This window comes from Odocoileus virginianus, chromosome 13, assembly GCF_023699985.2.
Source record: "Odocoileus virginianus isolate 20LAN1187 ecotype Illinois chromosome 13, Ovbor_1.2, whole genome shotgun sequence".
Classification (NCBI taxonomy): Eukaryota; Metazoa; Chordata; class Mammalia; order Artiodactyla; family Cervidae; genus Odocoileus; species Odocoileus virginianus.
The window spans coordinates 10624467-10644503 of NC_069686.1; positions in this window are offsets into that span (position 1 = coordinate 10624467).

Sequence of the window (20037 nt, forward strand, 5' to 3'; positions counted from 1 at the left end):
GGATTTATACAACTAGATTATTTGGTATATAAATGTCTTATGAATTATTCCCATGAGTTTCTTATTTTTCCCAAGTTCAATGTAGAATATAACTGGAGGCCCCAAAGTACCATTTAGAACCCTTATGAGTTGTTTGAAATTCAGGAAATTCACAACAATTTTGACCATATTAGAAAATCCTTTTCTCCTTGGGATAAACCCAGTGTTTGAAAAATTTGATACTAAGGTGATAGGCAAAGGCTGACTCATATAATAACACAATTACAAGCAAAGAGAGCAAAGGCCCACAGCCGGGGATCAGGTTTTACTGGTGTTTCTCCAAATTCATGAATACAGATATGCCTGTCCTCTTCTGCATAAGAAGTAAAAGACAGAAACTAAATAAACAGAAAGATGACAAGACAATCCTACATTGTGTTAACCCACTGTTTTCTTGATGTTGAGTAATGAGGGCAATCTGTTTTTGTTTTATACCATACATAAAGAGAATTTTGCCCACAAAAGACATTTAAAGCATCCTCTCACTCTCCTCACTGCAGATCCCCAATGGGGCACCCAGAATGCTGATCAGGCAGCAGGAAGACTCAGTGAAAACACAAACTCTCCATTGAAAGAGGTAAAGCAGCAACACCAGGAATCCATTCACACTAAGAAAATGCAAATAAAGAATTCTAGGGACAAGCATTATCTTGCCATGGAAATCTACCAAGAACATTTACTGCTTAAAGTTTTCCTTTGTGTGATTCTGCAAGCAAAGTTAGAGGAAAAACAAAAACAAGGTCCATTCATAAGACCTGAAACTAGACTGCAGATATCACAGCACAAGAGAAGCATGGAGCCCACTAAAGGGAATTCTCTCTTGATCAGAACTTTTGTAAACACATTTCAGATTATTCCATATTCTTTCATAACACTTTTAAGGTTATTACATATCCCTAACTAAGAGGAAGTGGAAAATAGATGTTGATAGTCAACTCAATACATAACTTTTGCAAATAACTCTATATAAATATGTGCACTAGATTAAATAGAGTTATTATAGTGTATTGCTTTGGTCACTATCAACAAATCCTTTTGTTTTTGCAAAATACTAACCTAAAATCTCCTCTAGGTATGCCTATAGACAGATAGTGAAACTAAAATACTGTACACATCAGGCTGTAGAGTGAGGTTTCTAGTGAACAGGATGGGCAACCCAGGTAATGTGTATTCCATCTGAATAGAGAACATCTCATAAACACTACCTTTAATAAAACTTTCAAAAATGGAAAAGAAAATTTTAAAAGTTTTGCAATAGTCCTTAACTCTTTTCTAGAACAATTCAAAATATATAAATAATTTAGTTAATATGAATCTTAGTATACACACTCAGAGACTTCCCTTATAGCTCAGTTGGTAAAGAATCTGCCTGCAATGCAGAACACCCAGGTTCAATCCCTGGGTTGGGAAGATGCCCTGGAGAAAGAAATGGCAACCCACTCTAGTAGTCTTGCCTAGAGAATCCCATAGACAGAGGAGCCTGGCAGGCTACAGTCAACGTGGTTGCAAGAGTCCAAGAGTCAGATACAATTTAGCAACCCTGATGCTGGGAGGGATTGGGGGCCTGGAGGAGGAGGAGAAGGGGACGACAGAGGATGAGATGGCTGGATGGCATCACCAACTCTATGGACATGAGTTTGAGTAAACTCCGGGAGTTGGTGATGGACAGAGAGGCCTGGCGTGCTGCGATTCATGGGGTCGCAAAGAGTCCAACACGACTGAGTGACTGAACTGAACTGAAACCACCATACATGCTCAGATGAACTGAAAGTATAACTTTATATTTTGTAACAACTTAAATCAACTGGAAGCCTCCCAAGAAAGAAGAGCTCTACTCAGTGAATTTTGGGTTTCGTTCTTCCCTCTTAAGTGTGAAAGTTGCTCAGTCGTGTCTGACTCTTTGCAACCCCATGGACTTAGTCCATGGAATTCTCCAGGCCAGAATACTGGAGTGGCTAACCTTTCCCTTCTCCAGGGGATCTTCCCAACCCAGGGATTGAACCCAGGTCTCCCACATTGCAGGCAGATTCTTTACCAGCTGAGCCACAAAGGAAGCCCAAGAATACTGGAGTGGGTAGCCTATCCCTTCTCCAGCGGATCTTCCCGGCCCAGGAAATGAACAGGGGTCTCCTGCATCACAGGTGGATTCTTTACCAACTGAGCTATCAGGGAAGCCCCCTTCCTTCTTAAGATTACATCAAAGTTTTGGAGGATTTATAAGTCTCTAATTCATAAGAAATGAAAGAAACAAATTCTTGAATCCATGAGCCATTTGGGTACAAGGTAAGGTCTAATCTTGAAATAATCCTCAGCTCAGTAAACCTGAGGTGTGAGTATCTCTGCAAGCTTTCTATGGCTCACAGTCACCTATAGGAAGTTCACAGTTATTTCTTCTCTGAGATAAGAAATCTAAAATATTTTATAACAATTATAATCATGATACCTCTGGGCTCTACACAAGAATGGATGCAAATGATGCTCTTCTCTAAGGCTTCTTCTTCTTTTTTTAAATTTAATTTTTACTTTTCATTGGAGTACTGAGTGAAGTGAGACATAGAAAGAGAAGTATCATATGATATCCTTTATATGAGGAATCCAAAAAGAAATGATGCAAATGAACTTAATTACAAAACAGAAACAGACTCTCAGACTTAGAGGGTGAAATTATGGTCACCAGAATGGAGGGTCAAGGGAAGGGATAGTTAGGGAGTTTGCAATTGACATGTACATACTGTTATACTTTAAATGGAAAAACCAGTAAGGACCTACTGAATAGCATAGGAAGCTTAGGAAGCTCTGCTCACTGTTAAGGGGCAGCCTACTAACACATTTCTATCTCATTTCTTCTTCTCTAATTCTCCCTTTCTCTACCTAAGGGAATTGCTTCCTAGACTGTAAATTTGGTTTAGGGCCCTACACTCTTCTTATTTTTCCAAATATCTTTAAAACACTTGCTTCTACCAAAGGCTTAGAATTTAGAAACCACACTTAGGATTATGCATGGCGTTTCTCTTTTCTCCAGACTGTAGCACCTGATCCTGAGTGAATAAACACAGAACCTATTAGCTCCAATATGGTACTTCCTTCCAAGAGAAATAATCAGCAGGGACAAAAATAATACTGGTTAATAGATTTTTTAAAAAAAGGTTCTGTGGTATTTTTTTGCCCCGATAGCTTTTATAAGGAGAGAATCAAAAGATGACTTTTACTTTGAAATCTTCACACATCCATCTCATAAAATACCGCCACATTATACTAGCACAGCATAACTTTTGGTTTTATATCACTAACTGTCATAGGTCATAAAATGTAAATAATGAATAAATGATACCTGGAAGAACACTCTGAGTTTAAAGACTTGGCATTTAAGACATTCTAGGAAAGAACATATTTTTAAAAAGTAAGCTAGACCTCAAGAATCAAAATATTGTGATTTCTACTTTTTAAATGTCATCTTCTTCTAAGTCTTTTGCTTTTAACTATGAACAGACACATTTCTGAAGATGTCCAGTAGCAGTCATGACATCAGACAGGAAGAGAGAGCCCTCTGTGTAACATACACCCAGGAGAGAGGTCCTGCAGAGGAAATGTCATGAACAATGTTATGTCAGGGATTTCTCTAAACCCATCATTGCCAGGCACCTGTGCTCCAGGGCATCCATCCAATCAGCTAGAGAGCAGGCACCTTGCCATTTCGGCAGATGGGTATTAATGTTGAAGGCAAAGGAACCATGTACAGTATATATTTCAATTATGAGTGTAGAGATTTGGAGTCCCAGTTGGAATCATGTCTATTCCTTTCTGAGCTGGTAACAAACTAGATATCGTACCATCCAGAATGTGCTTTACACAGAATTAGCTTTCAGGAAAAATGCACACTTACAAAGGGAAGAACATATTTTGTATGACAAGTCGAGAGTCAAAGGAAAGAAGCTGAATAACCCTTAAAGAAATCTCCTAGGCTTTTTATTTTAACCAAAATAGCATTGAAAAGACAGAGGGGAGCAAACATTTCTACCACATAAATATATTATGGCAGAATTGACAGAATTTTGAAAGCTTATGCATTCCTAAATGACAGTCTGTATTTCACTTTTTTTGAAGTGTTCTAGTCAAACAAACCTCAGAGGTAGATTGGCTTCTGGGACAGGACCATCTTTCACTTCCGGTCTGCATATTCTAAGACACAGATGTCCTGGTCTATCCTTCTAGTCCATACTGATTTCTACACTGTTACATTTTTAAAGGATTTAAAATAGAAATATCTAGGTCCTAAATTGTTTAATGCTATTCACTAGTCAATTATTATTTCAGTATAAAAACCTAGAATACTGTCTCACATGCATTTAGTTACTTATATAATTATCATTATCATCAAGAATTACATAAATGCTAACTTAATATTTTAACATATTATCCTGACTAGCTAACATTACAAAGCAAATGGCCACACCTGGGTGAATGGTGGCAATTATATAAAGAAATATCATCCAGATTGTTGCCTTGCCTTGAAAAAAAAAGTCACAGAAGACTTCTTAAATGAGGGTTTTAACATGTTCTAACAAGACTGGGTATAGAAAGAGATGTTTTTCCTACACTATGTTTTCCAAAACATATGTCTGCTATTGCACTGGGTGCATAACTAGTTCTTATGAAATTGTTTTATAATACCTGGGGTCAGCATATGGGAAGAAAGTCACCATATCTTGGGATGCCATCTAGCCCATGAAATGTCTCAGAATTCTTATTCAAGAATTCAACTGTTTATTTCATTGACCAAAAGTACTGCTGATATCTTAGTTCTGAGAAGCAGTCACAACTCAAGAGCCAAATGGGAATTAGGTATAGTGGTAGGGTTCCCGCCGAACAGCTCTGGTGCGTTACAGTTATGTACCAGTTACATGGCACAGACTTCAGGTCCACTGCAGCCATCCCCCAAATGGATGGGTCAGCTTGTTTACTAAATGCTGCTTGAAGCTTCCTCTCCTTTAATAATGAACTCTAGTAACACAGGAACTATAACACTTGAGGGATTTGCACAGGCAACCAGATGGCTAAACCAGTACTCAGAGAATAAGAGTAATAGTAGCAACAGAAACACCTACTGCACTACTGTTTGTCCAATGTGGATTGAGAAGCAATGTGTTGAATCTAATTCCTAATATCCCCAGTTCAGGTTGGCTCCTATCTCCTCCATCTCCTCCTTCTCTTAGGGTTTCAAGGTTAAGTTCAGAACTCCCAGGCTGCTCTCACCATCAACCTGAAGTAGAGATTATACAATGCCGACCATGGGGCTGGCAGAGATTTGCATTCCCAGGTAAGAAGCAGACTTACTGGCCTCTGAACATCTCTTTGCCTTGATTTAACACTGGTATCCAATCCAATCAGTTATTTATGGTAAGAATAGTTACTATATATGAGCACTTATCATGTACTAGATATTATGTTAACCATTTACTAGCACTGCCTCATCTAATCCTCTCAAGTTGAAAGCAGACCCAGTCTTCAGAACTAACATCTCCTTTCAGAACAATATTCTATCTTTCCACATTTACTATCTTGAAATACAATTCATAGCTGATATAACCTACCTGCACACATAGTTTTAAAAAATTAATGTAATATTTTAGCTCATGGCAAATAGATGGGGAAACAATGGAAACAGTGACAGACTTTATTTTTTTGGGCTCCAAAATCACTGCAGATGGTAACTGCAGCCATGAAATTAAAGAGGCTTGCTCCTTGGAAGAAAAGCTATGACCAATCTAGATAGCAAATTAAAATGCGGAGACATTACTTTGCCAACAAAGGTCTGTCTAGTCAAAGCTATGGTTTATCCAGTAGTCATGCATGGATGTGAGAGTCGGACTATAAAGAAAGCTGAGCACTGAAGAATTGATGCTTTTGCACTGTGGTGTTGGAAAAGACTTGGGAGTCCCTCCGACTGCAAAGAGATGCAACCAGTCCATCCTAAAGGAAATCAGTCCTAAATATTCTTTGGAAGGACTGCTGCTGAAGCTGAAACTCCAATACTTAGGCCACCTGATGCAAAGAACTGACTCACTGAAAAAGATCCTAATGCTGGGAAAGATTGAAGGCAGGAGGGGAAGGGGACAGCAGAGAATGAGATGGTTGGATGGCATCACCAACTCGATGGACATGAGTTTGAGCAAGCTCCAGGAGTTGATGATGGACAGTCCATCAGTCCATCAGAGTCAGACATGACTAAGCTACTGAACTGAACTGAAAGGAGAAAAAAAAAAAGTGATTTATATTAAAATACTATTTTTCACTAATACATTTCAATTAGTTTATTTGAATGAAGACTTGCGAGGCATAATTATTAGAAGACACAATGAAATTTAGTCAGTTGTTTACACCCATATGTAATAGCATTGTGATCCTCCTCAAAAACAATCTGATAAGACTGTTTTACTAGAAATCAAATATTATGCAGAGATTTGCTGCTGGCTATGTGATTTTTTTTTTTTCCAAAAGGATGAGCAAATTTTGATAAGAGAATAAGAGCTAAACAATGTATAATCTTCCCTCAATTTACATGACAGTAATTTACATTCCTTGGAAAATTCAGTGTATTTTAAAATGATGCAAAAATGTTTACATGTAAACACAGTTAGATTCTAGGCTTAGATAATTATGAAGATTTTCACTTACATGAACATCTTGGGGACACTGCAAATCTGTGCAGGACATGATACAGTCCTTCATGCTGGGACTGTCTCAGATACTGCGGGAGCCTAGCATCCCTGGTCCTTGCCCACTGAATGCTGTTTCTTCCAGCCCCTGCCCGCTGAATGTTACTGTTTCTTCCAGTCCTGTGACCACAAAAAACTCCCTCCAAGGGAAAATTCTGCTTCCCATTTGAGGAACCACCATCCTAAAGGGTAGGAATCATTGCCTTTATAAATTTAAAACCTGACTCATGGAAATCTGAATAATTTGCCTAAAGTAAATAGCTAGTGAGTGAGATTCTGACCTATTACTATTTTGTTTCTGAAGAATGGGCTTTTCTCATTATACCACACTGACCTCTTAGGCCAATTATTCCTCCATTTAGAAAATGCACAGGTAACTGAATTAGGTAGGGCTGAAATGAGGACTCAGCAATCCGAGACTCCAGCCTAGACTCCAGATTCATATTATAGAAATTTCTATCTATATTCAGCCTTGAGTTGGAAAATTCTTTAGCTTCTTTAGCACTTCCACTATCCATTCATTTTCTCATTCAGTTTTCTAATTTGTATTTTGATTTTAAAACAGTTTAAGTTGACCATAATCCCTTAAATAATTAAAGAAAATGAGGAATCTGACCTATGAAACCAACTACTTTAGTCCCATTTCATGTAACATAAGAGTTTCTTTTGCTAATCTTTCATAATTCAAGGGGGAGCTTTCAATAGTAAACTTTCTTTAAACAGACACTGAACCCTTTCAGATGCAATCATAATCATCTTTTTTTTTTTTTTTTTTTGATGTGGACTATTTTTTAAATCTTGATTGAATGTGTTACAATATTGCTTCTATTTTATGCTTTGACTTTCTGGCCACAAGGCATGTGCGATCTTAGCTCCCTGACTAGGGATCGAACCTATATCCCCTGCATTGGAAGGCAAATTCGCAACCACTGGACCACCAGGGAAGTCCCAATCATCACCTTTCTTTCTCCTAAATCTACCCACCCTCAGGTTCTTTACTTTGGCCCACCCTGTAGATTAATACTCACATGTCAAACTTATTCTCATAGTAAAAGACTATATAGCAGGGATTATCTCATTAATTTAAAGGAATTTCCTTATGTAATTTCTGCATAACAACCATTAATATTTCTGGCCCCCTGTTCCTAGAAACACTAAAGCCATGGATCCTAAACTTTTAACATGGTTCTGGAATCATGAGGAAAGCTTCAAATACAGGTCGCTGGGCTCCACCCTAGAGTTTCTGATTCAGGAGGTCAAGTGTGAGGGCCAAGTTCTAACAGATTCCCAGATTCCATTGATGCTGCTGATCTTGAAACTGTTGAAGTGAAAAGGAAAAAAAGAGGAATGAGCTTTTCTCTTTCCCTTTCCTGAGAACCAAGAAGATAAAGGGAACAGTGTGCAGCCCTGAACATTTCTAGTTTTTCTTTTTTTACTTTAACTGCTCCTAACTTTGCATGTCTGTAACTGAAGTTTGCTTTTCTGCCCCCTAACTCAGCAGGAGCTACAGTTCACATTTTCTCCTTTGACTCTATGCTAAATGCATCCTCTGTGCTTAGTTGCTCAGTCTTGTCCTACTCTTTGCAATCCCATGGACTGTAACTGTTGCAGGAAGGGGGACCCCTTCCAGGGCCCAAAACTGGGCTCTTGTCTAACACTCGGAAATGAATTGTCCGAGGAGACACAAGCTGACAAAGCAAGCGATTTTATTGGGAAAGGGCACCCAGGTGGAGAGCAGTAGGTAAGGGAGCCCAGGAGAACTGCTCTGCAGTCTTGGGTTTTATGGTGATGGGATTAGTTTCCGGGTGGTCTTTGGCCAATCATTCTAATTCAGAGTCTTTCCTGGTGGCGCAGGCATCGCTCAGCCAAGATGGATGTTAGCGAGAGGGATTCTGGGAAGTTGGCGGACAGGCAGGGTCTCCTCTCGACCTTTCCCGAACTCTTCCAGCTGGTGGTGGCCTATTAGTTTCGTATTCCTTATCAGGATCTCCTGTCATAAAACAACTCATGCAAATGGTTACTATGGTGCCTGGCCAGGGTGGGCGGTTTCAGTCAGTGTGCTTCTCCTAACAACTCCCCCCTGAGAGACTTCATACTCAAGATGATTCTTGGGAATTGGAACAGAGGTCTCTTTCTTCTGTAACTTCTTCCTGCTGTGCCTGGGTGGAGGCCTGCTAGCAGAGCAGAAGTCTCTCTCTACCTGATCTAAGTTGGGGTGTTCCACATCTGAAACCAGCAGATGTTGGTTGTAATAACAGCAATTTAGTTTGAAACTGTTGGCGCCTCTCAGAGATGAAGTAGACAGGGGCCAAACAGGAGACCTAACAGGATGGTCATCACTGGCCCCCAGAAACAGAAGGCAACATTTGGGGTGAGGGCTGCAGGGTTTGTGACTTTTTTTTTTTTTTTTTTTGATTGGCTGGTGGTGAAGCAAGAGAGCTGTGCTCCAGGAATCTTGTGTTTAGTCTGAAGTTACCATCCTCCACCTGGGTGGGGGCTCCAGTTCTGTAGAAGAACTCAAAAGACATTGTTATGCATATTTCTTTGAGTAGGAACCAGGACCCTGTCTCGAGGCTGTACCACCATTTGATTGTTTCTCCTCTGTTTCTGTATTTCCTCCCTTCCCTGATTAGCAATTGTTTGAATCCACCCTTTGGAACTCAGGGAAGGTCAAGGAGGCTGAATGAAGCCTATATCCTACAGATAAGAAATGGAGAACACACAGCAGATCTGTACTCCAGAGTCGCCACCCCACAGAATCCTGCTCAGTTTTAATTCAGGGAACAGGGCAACTATGACTGTGATAAGTTCCTGCCAAAATGGGGCATAGGACTGCCTCAGCTTGGAGAATAGACACTGAATTGGAAGTATTCCTGAGTTCCAAGTCCTAGATCTGAGCCTTGTATGATTAAAATCTCAATCCCTTGGTCTGCCATTTTGTTGTAACAGACCCAATTAGTAGTAGCTGGAGGAGGGATAACTGGAGTTTTAATAGACAAAATAAATCTCTTTCTTTTAGAAGAATAGGCCTGAAACCCAGTTTGGACCTGGCACTTCAGGGAGACTTTTAGCCAAGTGGCCAGTTGCCTAGTTTTATAAAAAGTAAGGTATAAGTTACTAGCTTCCAGCAGACATTGTTTTGAGAATGGTGGCATCTAAGCCTGACACGACTCATAAAACTCAAGTGTTTAGCAATACAAGGTCTAATCTGAAATTACACCCATAGTAACACCTGGTTATTTCCCAGGATGTCTGAACCATAGCTGAGTACTCTATTTTGACTTTTAATTGTAAAGTTTTCCTTAATAGCCAAAGCAGATGTCACCATTAATGATGTCAGTGTTTCTCTAGGTATGAGAAGATGCAAGAATTGGGACTCATAAAATCTCTTGAAAAGATCTAACTATCTGAAGGCCTGTTGTGCCAGTTTTTCCCAGAGCACTGAGTGCCTCATTCCTGATTTTCACCCTGAACTCCTTTCAGGGCCATTGAAAGTCAGCAGTTGCAGTGGCCATGATTTAATCTCTGTAGATATAGATGGCAAGTGTCAATCTTCAGTTGGCAGAGCCCCTTTTTGCTCATAAACTTGACCATGATTTTGAGGGGGGCATTTCATGACCATTTTATCCCATGGTGCTGAGAATGTCCATTCTCAGGTTTGGCAAAGATTTTGTTGACAGGCCACTCAATGTGCTATTATTGGACTAGGCCATAAAACAGTATCCAAAATTCTCTGGACCACCTGTCTTACTAGCCTCTTGGTCCAGGAAAACATTCCCTCTTGTTGCTTCTTCCCATATCTAGAGTTACGCTGTTATCACCATTGATCTCATAGGGAACTATTTATTATTCTAGCAGTCAAACATTTGGCAGTGTAAGAAACAGCAATTTTGTAAAACAGGTGAAATACAAAGAACATAGCCAGCAGTATTAGTAAAGTCACAAGTAAGACTTAAGAGCTTCCATTAGATGTAGCCCAGTATATCCCAGGTCGTCTGACTTAGTCTATTTTGTACGAATCTTTATCTTTCAGGGAAGTTATACATTGGCACCACCGCCTATAAGGCACATAGCCCAGTTCTTTTAGTGTTATTAGACTGATAATCCTTAGTATGATTTAATTGTTTCCAACACAGAGGAAACTTTAAACCTAAATTACCATAACCTGGTGTTATCTATATAAATCCTTCTCATAATTGTGGGAGATTTCTTTCTCCTTTGCTGAAACTTTTTTTGTTGCTCTGATTGAGCTTGAGTAATAGAAAAAGGCTCAAATTTATGGCCAGAGTCAGAGTAGGCATTATTAATTGGCCCAGTGAGGGGATCCCATCTAGTAATATCACAGTGACCTGAATACAACTATATATATATATATATATATATATATTTTTAAGTGAATTTTCTCAGGGCCAACCAGTTAGAGTCTTGTAGTAGAGAAATTTACCAAGGTAACCCAGAGCTAGACACAGGTAATTGGCCACAAACCCAACAATTGGATTGATTTCTAAAACTAGCATAGTATCAGGCCTATGATAGAAAAGCATTTGATTTATTTAAAAAGGTCTAAGAAGTCAAGAAAACATTATAAATGATCATACGAATCAGGTCCAGCATCTTGGGCAAGCTGTCTGCCTCTGATGTCATTGTCTTCTCATCCTGGTATAGTGTAGTTTCTCCTGATAAAAAGTCCTTCCATCCAGGCTGGAGACAGTCTCTTAAATTATGTCTTTTTCCAGTCCTGGTTGCAGGTCATGAGGCATCTGATCTTCATCCAAAGATAGATTACTGAGATAAGCTTCAGAAACAAACTTAGGGTGTTCTTTAAGAATTCAATTAAGCTTTACATTAATATCACATAACAGCAAAGAACTATCCAAGAAATGATTCTTACTACATGCAGACCTCCATTAACAAACTGGGATTTAACATTTTTTGAAATATCTTTTTCTCCCTAAAGTTACCCTCCTTTTTATCAAATATAACCAAATTAAGGCTAGTTTGTTTGCAAAATAGTTCTGTTCTCACTAATTTTAGTCTAATTATTTAAAGAACCATAATTGTTTATAGACTTTTTATTTTGCTGAAACATTTATAGAATCTCAGACTGAACTTTTAATATAAAACGGGGCTGGGAAACTCACACCAAAGGCTTATCACAGATTTTGCCTAACAAACCTAGGTGAACTCTTCCCTTTTTAAGGTCTCAAAAATTCCTTGAGATTTTTGTACCTGTTAGTGAGATAACCTTCCTAGCTCATTTGATAAACTTACTGGAAACCTAAGAGTTTCAAGTTTCTGGAGGAGTCAGATAGAGGGAAAATATAATTGTTTTGTTTATAACGTGTAATTTTACCAAATTATTTTCATAATTAGTTTGAGAGGAAGGTTTTCCCTACTCCCAGAAAACACAAGATTCAAACCTGTAATTTTTCAGACAGAAACCATAAAAGTTATAAGCTTCGCTGGTTCATTCAGTCCTTTGTTAACTTTTGTGAAGTCATCAGGTTTCTCATTAGAATACCAAGACATATCAAAATGTTAAGAACTCCATATAATTTCTAGGATATCTGTATTAGTAATTTTATCATACATTATAACATGAGCAGATTTATTACTCATTTGATAATCTTTTTCATGTAATTTAACCAACCAAATAAACACAGTTTAATATCTCTCTTTGGGATGTTTCAGGGGCCCTCTGAAGCACCCCAAAGTTAGCTAGAGGTCAAAGGAACTTCAAAAGAATTCGAGTTAGGAAGTTTTATCGAAAAGATCAATTAAAAGCATTTAGAACATTTGGTCAGATTTAGTCAATATTGATGGGTTTATCATTTAGCTTGTTGATATGTCACAATGGGCATAAATACGAAGGCTCAAGGTCTAGAGAAAGCCAGCTCCGCCATCTTGGACCTAATTGGCTCTAACCAGTTTTCTTATGACTGTGTCATGCCTAACAAAACATGCCTAACAAAATCCATTTATTTAACTAATTGCAATCCAATTTTAGAAAATCCTGATTATGCATAACTCTTTTTAGTATTTTTTCATAACTTTTTTTTTTTTTTTTTTTACTGAAAGCACACTTCCTGCTTTCCTTTAGCAACCAAGAGCTAAATTTTATATTAGCATTTTATAGATTGGTGAGCATAAATACCAGTGATAATTTCTAAAACCCTTGCTTTCTTAAAACATTTTAGGGTGGCATCAAACATTATTCATTTATAGTCCCAAATGTCTTTAGTTTTTCTGTAAAAGGAAATCAGTGTTTAGGGTGGTCTTTGGTCAATCATTCTAACTCAGAGTCTTTCCTGGTGGTGCAGGCATCGCTCAGCCAAGATGGATGCTAGCAAGAGGGATTCTGGGAAGTGGACAGACAGGCAGGGTCTCCTCTCAACCTTTCCTGAACTCTTCTGGCTGGTGGTGGCTTATTAGTTCTGTATTCCTTATCAGGATCTCCTATCATAAAACAACTCATGCAAATGGTTACTATGGTGCCTGGCCAGGGTGTGCTTCCCCTAACATAACCTGTCAGACTCCTTTGTCCATGAGGATTCTCCAGGCAAGAAGACTGGAGTGAGTTGCCATGCCCTCCTCCAGGGGATCTTTCCTGACCCAGGAATCGAACTGGGGTCTCCTGCATTGCAGAGGATTCTTTACCAGCTGAGCTACCAGGGAAGCCCAAATATATCTCCTATCTGGTGTTTAGCCTTACAACACCCTTCCCCTTGTAGTTACAGATCAGAATGAAGGCAGAGCCACCTAACTGCCAGATTCAATTACTGGGTTACTGACGCCAGTTTTTTACTGTCTTTGAAACAATGCAAGTGGAAGAAATCAAGTTCCTATCACGTTTGTTGCTCATCACTGACTCCTGACAGTGAGGCCTTGCCTTATATAAGTCCCTAGACTCCTCATGAAGGGAAAACCCAGTTCTTAAGGCATGAGCCCACGGAGTTCCCCTCTCCCCTGAAAATAAACGCCATCTTTCTATTTCCTCCAAACTCTGTCTCTGTATTTTTCATTCAGCTTCAGTGGGCAGAAAAGGCCAAGATTTTGGCTGGCAACAAAACCACACTTTGAAAATCACTGAAGAAATTTCCCTCCACTCCTATCTGACAGAGGAAATACTTATATAGATTTCATATAATGATTAAGAAACTACATACATATTCTTGTGTATGTTCCAACTAAATATTGAACAAGTTGGCCCTAAAACCTGCATCATAATTACTTTTAAAAATATCCCTGAACTCCTATTGTGAGATGATAAGGAGGTGTGTTTCCATACCTGGAGTCCAGACAACTTAATTAGAAGTCTTATTACCTAAGAAAACTCATGCTATAGTTAAGGTAGAAACATCTAATATTATATCAATACAATATTACTAGTAATAGCAATTCATATTTACTTAATATTTACTATAGGCACAATACTGTACTATGCACTTTCCCTGAATTATCTCATTGAGTATTCGCCTTGTAAGATGCAGTTATTCCTATTTCACAGTTAATCAAATCAAGACTAGAAAAGTCATGTCTAAGGTATTACAGCCAGAGAACTTGTTCTGTCTGGCTCCAAAACATGAGTCTACCCACATTGCTCAGTTTCTCCTACTCTTCCTGCATTCATTAGAAATTGACATCAACAGACCCCTTCAGCCATAAAGATACAGGTGTTCATGAGCATGACAAATACATACCACATATGCAAGACTTTCTAGTGCCCCTGTGGCCCCATTACCGAATGGAGAGTTGACAGATTGGTGTGATTTTAGGATCCAGAAGATCAAAAGATCATGGAGCCTGTAATTAGTCTCCTGTTCTTTTATGATATGCAAATTTGACCCTTTAGGCATGATGCATCAGGAAAAAATATGTTACCGGTTTGCTAGTATGTCACATTTCTATGATAAATTCAGAATAATGCTAGCATACTTTATATTAATTTTTGCCATTATTACACAAGCTTGGCTTTAACTTAAATCAGGACTCTGAATGACCACCATGCAAAGCATGGTTTGAATATTTTAGTAACAGGCAGCTGATGTAGGAGGAGTTTTAAAAGAACCTAAAAATTACAGTGAAAACCTGGATTTATCTAGTCTCCTCAGCCACATTGTGGCCTGATGTGAGGCACTCAAGACAAAGAAAAAGAGCAGTCAGAATAAATCTTTGCTTCACAGTTGAAAAAACAACAACAAAATAAAACCTTTTTTAAAATAAATGACTGTAAATGTTAATAAAATGTCAGTAGGGTAAATGATCAACTGTTGTGACATTTAGGGCCTGGTGCACTGGGAAGACCCAGAGGGATCGGGTGGAGAGGGAGGTGGGAGGGGGGACCGGCATGGGGAATACATGTAAATCCATGGCTAATTCATTTCAATGTATGACAAAAACTACTGTAATGATGTAAAGTAATTAGCCTCCAACTAATAAAAATAAATGGAAAAAAATTTAAAAAAAAGAATAAGAATTAAGTAATACATATTTTAAAAGGTTAGCCCACAATTGGGGTGTCATTTTACCTCATTCACATCAGAGCCTGTAAATATACTATCTATAAACACAGCCTAGAAACATACAATGATAAATAAAAGCTATTAATCATCATAGTAAATTTTTTCAAACGAAAGTCTTCACCTTTTGATTTAAAAGTCTATAGTGTGACTTCTTAAGATTTTTATGACAACATTGGTGTTTTGTTTTTTAATTAACCATATTTAGTTCCTCGGAGAAGGCAATGGCAACCCACTCCAGTACTCTTGCCTGGAAAATCCTATGGGCAGAGGAGCCTGGTGGGCTGCAGTCCATGGGGTCGCGAAGAGTCAGACACGACTAAGCAACTTCACTTTTCTTTTCAGTTTCACTTTAATTCCTAGTGCAGCTGCTGCTAAGTCGCTTCAGTCGTGTCCGACTCTGTGCGACCCCATAGACGGCAGCCCACCAGTCTCCGCTGCCCCTGGGATTCACCAGGCAAGAACACTGGAGTGGGTTGCCATTGCCTTCTCTGTCCTAGTATCACAGTTACCTCTAAATAGATATGTAGGTTTCTAAACAACTGGGTCATATAATCTTTTGAAAAATGATTTCCTATTATTATTTTTGAGGAATTCATATTTAATTAATACTGGAAAATTTTGATTTGCCACTATGTCTTTCTTGTGAGAATTAAAATTTTACCTATGTTGCAGTTTAAAACAAAATTGTTTTAATTAGTTCATACTGCAGCAGTGCACTAATAGATTACAAGAAAGTCAAAGAATGATTTTCAGTTAATAGCCTCCAAACAACATGACAACCACAAAATACTCACTTCTAAATAATTGTATGCTGGAGGTTATTTTATCATTTCAGTAGAAACTCAAATAACTTGGATTTCAAATTTAACAGGTAGAAAAATTGAAACAGTATTTCCCAGCTGTTTTTCTAAAAGCAGTATAAATTTTTCACTATATTTGAGCAAGGTGAAATGAAAATGGATAAAAATGGCATACACATTGGACAAAAAATAAATGTTCTTTTTCCTTTGCCCAAGTTCTACTGGTTTAATTTTAAAGCAAAGATAAAGGAGATACTCTCAATCTTAGTTCTCCAGCATTTTTGCTTTTGGTTTTTTTTTTTTTTTTTGTCCAACATTTTTGATGTCTGCTTAATCCTGAAAATTTTTGGATTGTGACTGAGGCCAGAAAGGGAGATAGAAGACCAAGGGTTAAGAATAGAGTTGGAATTAGGGCTGAGGCCAAAGGGAAATGAATAGAGGGCATCAGGAGAGAGACAGAAATCAAAACAAATTGGGGCCGAAGCCAGAGCAAGACAGAAGGCTGTCTAATGGAAGAGGTTGAAGATATACTGAACGTGGAAACATAAAAGTGAGATCACGACAAATTGTTTTAAGGATTCTAGACTATATAATACCTTGATTACTTTCTCTCCAGAACAGTTCAGATAGTGGAAGTCCTATCACATCATTTTTAATGCTCATATTTTAAAGTTCTAGCCAGATAAAAACACATGACAAAAAAACTTCTTTACATCTTCTAATGATTAACTGAAACAGAAAATACTGGAACACATAATAAAAATACTTCCAGTAAACCAGAAAGGTGTGCAAAGCATATTTATATAACATCCCTTTTAATAATCTTCTTCTTAAATGCTTAGGAGAGTGATCATTTAAAAGTTACGAAAAAGTGTGAATTTTCTTCCTTCAGTGTAATATTATTTTAAAGGAAGTCACTTTTCACATACAAAAATATAGCCATCTTTCCCAAAGGGAGTATGTTGCAAAAATGTCAAGTCAACATCACATTTCGTAAACAGTTTTTTCCCCAACCAGGTTAACCAAGTGACCAAACAAAGGAGAGAAAATCATACCTCCCACAACTATGAATCTTATAATTGATGACTATGTTGACTCCAAGGTAAGAGTCAAAATATCAGGAGAATTGGTTTCATAAAGTCTGTCCTCAATATGTTGTGATACTTTTACATTGTATATTTTCTAATACCAATTATTAGCTCTTATAATAATGTCTAATAATATCTGATAATAATGATAACAAAAGAAAAAGAAAACCTTTGTTTTTTTGCCCTTATATGAGTTGTCTTAGGATTTTTGTGAATTCAGATAGGGGTCAAATATGGACCCAATTTTGTGCTTACTACCTGAGGCAATTGACACAAGCTATTTTCAAAATCTTAAAGCAGAACATAAAATCCTTTCATAAAACTTTGATAACTAGGATAATATTAATTTCTGAAATGACGTACATGTTTGTTAACTAGTGTTCTCTTCTCATTTATTTATTTTTTTTTTTGTTCATTACACTTTCATAATAAATAATGACTTTTGGCGACAGAGCCTAGCTTTGACCTGTTTGCCCAAGGAAACCTTGCATCTCGTTCTCAGCACACTGAACCACTGAGTAGAAATAGCCCTCAGCTGGTGTCAGACTGGCTCCCAGAAGCCCACGTGCAACAGGCAACCTGATCACAGTGCTTTACTGAGGTGCATTATTTATGGCCCTTGGCAGCTGCCAGCCACATTACACTGCATTATGCAAGTATTGCATCTGTGGTCCACGACTGGAGGAGAAATAGATTTTCTTAAATACAGGTCATATTTGATAAGGAAAAAAGGAAATAAATCCTATGTGTACTCCACAAGAAGAGTGCTTTAACATATATCTAAAAAGCTATTAATAATTCCTTAGTGTTGAAGCAATTGATGCTATTTTTATGCAGTTTTAGATCACAAATCACACTGAAATGGGAATTAGATATTTCTGGTTCTGGCTAGGTCTGAGTCATTTTGTAAAATCCCTAAGAAGACTTGTTTCCACTACTAGCCCTGGCCATCTGCTCTGATGCCAGTCTGGATCATAGCATCTCTATACCTGGGTGCAAGGATCACCAGTGTATGCATATGGTAGAGCTGTTGCCCTTCCACAGTTCAAATACTGTGTCCCATGCAATAAGTCCTCAGCCTCAATTAGGAAGAGGGTGTTTCTTAGACTACAAATGATGGTATATCTGTACAATTTCTTTTGAACACTTTTTAATTCTCAATACCTCCAGGCACATCTCAGAAAACAAAATCAGAATCTGCCCCCTCCCCACCATTACACTTCCCATTAGATATACTGAGCTCTTGAAATGTTTGCATGCATATTCTCCTAAAGATCACAACAGTCCAGTGAATCAGAAGCATTTACTAAATCCTCTCCATTTGGTTACTTAGTGTATTGTTTTTGTGATAGTGTGTACCTAGGTTGGTGTATTTCTCTATAAGCAGATTTTGTGTTTCTTAAGAAAAGCTAAAAGAACCCAGAAGGAAACTGGAAAGGACAAGTAAGAAAAAGGAAAAGAAGAGCAAATACTGCTAAGAAACCATTCAAGTTTTGTAAGCCAAATTCAGTTTTTGCAAGTACAAATATTACTACAGGTGATTTAAACAAAACATCAAAAAGGTCTTCCTCCACTTTTTCTTCCCATGCATCTATTACACAGTACAGTCAAATATACTACAACTTTAAGCTTTCATTACCTTCCTTTCTATGAAGGCAGAGACTATCCCAGTCAATTGTATATTCATAGTGGCCAGCTTAATGTCCACCATTTAGTAGATATACAAAATTAATTTTTGAATAAATGCCAACTGAAAGAATGAATCAACAATCAAAGCACCAGTCAATGTTCTCACTATCTTCAAGGAGCTTAGAGTTAGTCCTTAGAAACTGTTCTGGAAAAGAAACATCTTACCAAAAAAGTTCTTTAAATAGATTAACATACAAGTATGTGTATTTGGTTGACCCTCTTTCCAGCCTGGGATATAAATTGTTGTATCTGTTTTAATACTCAAAATCATTGCAGGAAAACCTTCTTTATCAAAAATAGCAGGCCCTCTGGTATGACACTCAGTCAGCTAATTGTAGCCATTTAATTGTATTATAACTATTATTTATCCTATATGTCTCAAATGCCTGATAGCCTGTACCCAGTCCACTGGTTTACCCACCTAATTCACTACCAATGAAAGTTTTAATGACTGGGCTACTAGATTATGCTTGCACTTAAAATTATAGTAGCTATAACACAATTAGATGACTTTCTAAGTGCCACTGATGCTCTAAGGAAAGATATTGTGCTGCAAAGGGTGAGTGACAGACTATAGAAATCCAAGTATGAAAGGAGGATGTAGCCAACAAGGGTGCCTCTCAACTTGTAATAGCGGAGGGACTCAAGCATGAACAACCAGAGGGCTGAAAACTGTTGTCCCAATAAAAGGTTACAATTCTTAATTCATTTTTCAGACTTGAGCTATTTCTTAGACACATAACACAATGACAGAAGAGATGGTTGCTTTCTTAGAGGGGAGGATCTTGCAAACTACATTAAGTTTATACAATAATGAACCCTCCATTCCTTCCCCCAAAGGACTCTATGATCATTTACTCAGACAACTGTCACTTGTAGAAAATAAGATGTATGCAGACATTTTAAGAACAGTCACACAAAAGATCAGAGTTGACATCCATACCTGGAGAACTTAAATGTCAAGGACTCTCTGGAACAGTGGGGACATGTGTTAGATTATGCCATGAGCCATGCCGTGTAGGGCCACTGAGACAGAAGGGTCACGGTGGAGAGTTCTTACAAAACATGGTCCACTGGAGAAGGTAATAGTGAACCACTTCAGTATTGCTGCCTTGAGAACCCAGTGAACAGTATGAAAAGGCAAAAAGATATGACCCTGAAAGATGAACTCCCCAGGTCAATA